General features: G+C 36.1%; 1 pseudogene; it reads right to left on the bottom strand.

Annotated features, from left to right (window-relative positions):
- Positions 1-1032: 1032 nt before the first annotated feature.
- LOC109438355 (histone RNA hairpin-binding protein pseudogene) lies at positions 1033-1865 on the bottom strand (annotated as a pseudogene).
- Between the last annotated feature and the right edge of the window lie 2148 nt (positions 1866-4013).

The following is a 4013-nucleotide window of genomic DNA, read 5'->3' as shown; positions in this document are numbered from 1 at the left end:
CCATACAAAAGCAATAGAAACATAAGTCTTTTTTTAAAATTAAAGTTTATTGGGGTGAGAATTGTTAGTAAAGTTACATAGATTTCAGGTGTACAATTCTGTATTACATCATCTATAAATCCCATTGTGTGTTCACCACCCAGAGTTAGTTCTCCTTCCATCACCATGTATTTGATCCCCCTTACCCTCATCTTTCACTCCCCACCCCCCTTACCCTCTGGTAACTACTAAACTATTGTCTGTGTCTATGAGTTTTTGAAAACATAACAGTCTTAACAAGAAGTTTGCGATTGAATATTTGAACAAAATTTGCATACATTGTCATTTACAGCAATTTTACATGGTAAATTAACTGTGTAAAAAAATGTTCTTTCTAAATCCTTCTGCTGCCTTAACTCTTGGAGTATTCTTGGAGGATGGCATACCTAGCACTCTTTCCAAGTACCTTAACACCATATAACTCATACAAAATCTATCAATTTAATAGCTCAGTTTAATATCTTTGACTATTCACTGCTCTGTATGAGGGAAAAAGCCACCTTGACATATTGACAAAAGGCTAAAACTTAAGTTTCCATAAAGATGTTAAAGGTATCCGATTCTGAGAATATTTAGTCAGATATCAGGAAAGAAAGGTGATACTAGAGATTGGTCCCGTGAACATACATTTGAACCCAAACCAGCCATCTGACCACTGGCAACTTAATGTCTAAAATACATGTGGGAAACCAGTTAAAGTATACTTATCATGATAACTTGGAGGATGGTAGGGATTAAGCAATTAAATTTGTTGCAAGATTGCTTCAAGTTCAATTTTCATTAGATTTATTTCCATTTATGATTTAAAACATGCAAAATATACTCACTATACATAAAATTGTTTCTCAAGAAAATAAGGCAAAAATAACAATTCACCATGAGATAAACTATTAACAGAAGCCACCCAGTTGTAAATGCAGAGGCATGCTTGGCTGGCCCTCCACCTAGCCAGATAGAGGCAACTAGCTCTCAGTGGCCTCCACATGGCACCAGTTAGCTCATGGCTGAGAAGTCTTTCAAGGGTTCGGTTACACAGGTTTCCAAGTCAAACTCACCTTCCACTTGGCAGTCTACGTGTCTAACTTTAGTGGATGTGCCAGACTACATATTGAAATTATATTGAGAAGCTTGTCTAGGACTTGGAGCTGCTTTCTGTGGATTTGGTCTCCATTTCCCTGAGGTCTATGGGATATATCTCTTGAAAAATCACATCCTTCTTCAGCTGGAGGATGCCAGAAATGCAGAGCGAAAGTTTGATCTGCTGGTCCCACCATCATCGACTATACTTCTTCAATTTGTTGGGGGTCTTGGGATGAATGCCAGGTTGTCAAAAGTGTCTTGGGACTTCTTTAATATAGCGATCATAGGCGATGCTGTTCTTTCCATAGTTGATTTGCTTCTGTCTCCTCATCAGTACATTTTTATCTTGTCTCTAATTCAGCGGGCATTGCTGACATAGAGTCCTTCGAATCAGAACATCCCATTGATGATTTTCTCACTCTTCCGAAGTTATTTATGAAGGGTTTTCTTTTATATCTCACAATTTCTTTGTTAACTCTGATTCTCATTTCATCTTCTTCAACTGCATTTGCCCAGTCTGTACATCTAGAACTGGGCTTTGGGTCTTCTTGAGTGGTAAAGTTGTCAGGTCTGCGGTTGCTTGTGGCCTTCGCTGGGCCCTCCCATGCTTGGCAGTCCTGCACCTGCCGTTGACTCTGACCTTGTACCCCTGGCTCGACCTCGTGGGGGTGGTGGTGGTGGTGGTGGGCTGGCATCCAGGTCATAGAGGCCCCGGTACCTGGAGGGCTTGGTGGGCGGCAGGCCATGTCCAGTGCGGCAGCACACCCTGCGTCCTCTCCTGCAGCACTGACAGACCCTAAAAGCCCATGTTCTTGACATAGGAAATAATTAATTCTTTCCAGTACATCTTACTTACTGCTCTGGAAGATGGAGCTACTTTCTTTCCCTAAGGAGCTTAAGCATGGTTGATGCTGACAAGTATGTCAAATTTGTGATATCTGGAGCTTAGGACAAGAAAACAAAATTTGGGCCAGCCTGTGACATTAGGTGATACTCTCAATCTCACTTTGAGTGTCAGAATTTTAGCTGGACAATATTTGATCCTTAGTTTTATATATATAGAGACTGATATAGTGCCAAAAAAATGTATACAAGTGAACACTTTGGTCAACGTTGCTCAAGTAGTAGTTTGCCGTAATCAGAAGTATCTGGATGCTGATGGCAACCACTTTGAGCACCTCTTCTAATTGCAGAAGTCAAACGTGACTTGTGTTCATCTTTCGTTATTAGTATATATTGAGTATTACAATTTTAATACAGTTTTTCTTTCTTAATATGTGTACACATTTTTTGGCATCATATATATACATAGGTATGTATATATATACACATATTTGTTTTTATTAAAAAGTATATATATACATATATATATGCATATACATATATACATATATGTGTATATATACTTTTAAAGAAAGTATATATATACACACATATGTATACGCATATACGTATATATGTGTATATATATATATACTTTTGAAGAAAGTATATATATACATATATACACATATATGTGCATATATATAAATATATAAATATAAATATAAATATAAATATATATATATACTTTTTAAGAAACACAAATACACCACAGCTTTTAAGAGTATTTGCCTCACTGCGGTCAGTTGTTTAGGTGCTTGCCTCTTCCTAGAATGTGTAGTCCTTGATACAGGGACCACATTTTACTAACTTAGAGCTTCATATAAAACCTGACACATACTAGGGACTCACAGATTTTTGTTGAATGATGAATAAACAAACAAATGAACAAATGTATGAATAGGAAAAGATGATTAACAACATCAGACAATACATTGTAAGTTCTAACTATTTGGTCAGATAACAAGGTAATAAGCAGGAAGAATCTCTGGGTATTTCAAAAGCAAATACTTCACATACCTTGTATAGCCTAATCCCTTTAGGATGAGGTTACTATACTTAAGCCTATCAAAATTTTGTCATGTATATAGAACTTTCAAGTTTACAAATTGTGTTTATAGGGGTTATTTTATTTGACGACTTATTTAGTTAAATATAACTGAGTCACCATTTTTCTGGACATACATGACAACAAAAATATTCTTTAAAATTACCTTCAATTAAATCATAAAATTAAAAATAAATGTGGACTTACTGGTTAAATACCAATTTTTATTCAGTTTATTTTCATTTATATACATCATATTTCAGAATCCACTGGCACAGACGTAACCGAAGAAAAATATTGCCAACCTATCTCCATCTGCATTTCTATTTATCATAACCTCCTTTGGCATTAATTCAATCCCAGGTCCACTTTTCCAGCTATGTTTTGGCCTGTTTTAAACTCCAAAGCATCACTAGCATGGTCATTTCATAATTTTCAGTCTCCAGAGTCATTGTCATCTATAGCTTATACCCACCTGTAATCACATCATTAATAACCTATAGCAGGACAGAACCCCAACTCTATGTAGAACTGCATCCTTCATAGAGAGGCTTTAAGAATACACATCCTTGTTCTGATCCTAATGGCATCTTGCCTTGATGATATTAATGGCAAGATGCACCATGATGTCCCATTAGTAGTCCTCAGGGTATAAGTAACCTTTCGCTTTTGCTATATGCTACTGACTTCTTATAAAATAATAAAAATTAACAACAGTAAAACACTTGATCCTTAACTTTTGTTAATATATTAAGCTATGTGAAAACTTTGACAGATTTGACACTCATATGAGAAAAATGTTATTTTACTATGAACAGACCAACTGTAGCCTTGGCAACCATGGAATTACTATTTTTATTTCTCTAAAAGCCTGTTGTTGCATTTTTAATTTGACGAATCTGTCCTTCTCTCCCCTGGACACTTCTCTTGGAGACAGCATATGGTTGGGTTTAGTTTTTTGATA

Source organism: Rhinolophus sinicus, chromosome 18 (assembly GCF_057876585.1).
Source record: "Rhinolophus sinicus isolate RSI-liver-muscle chromosome 18, RSI-T2T, whole genome shotgun sequence".
NCBI lineage: Eukaryota > Metazoa > Chordata > Mammalia > Chiroptera > Rhinolophidae > Rhinolophus > Rhinolophus sinicus.
Note: the sequence above shows the minus strand (reverse complement) of the source record. Positions and strands in the feature narration are given on the sequence as shown.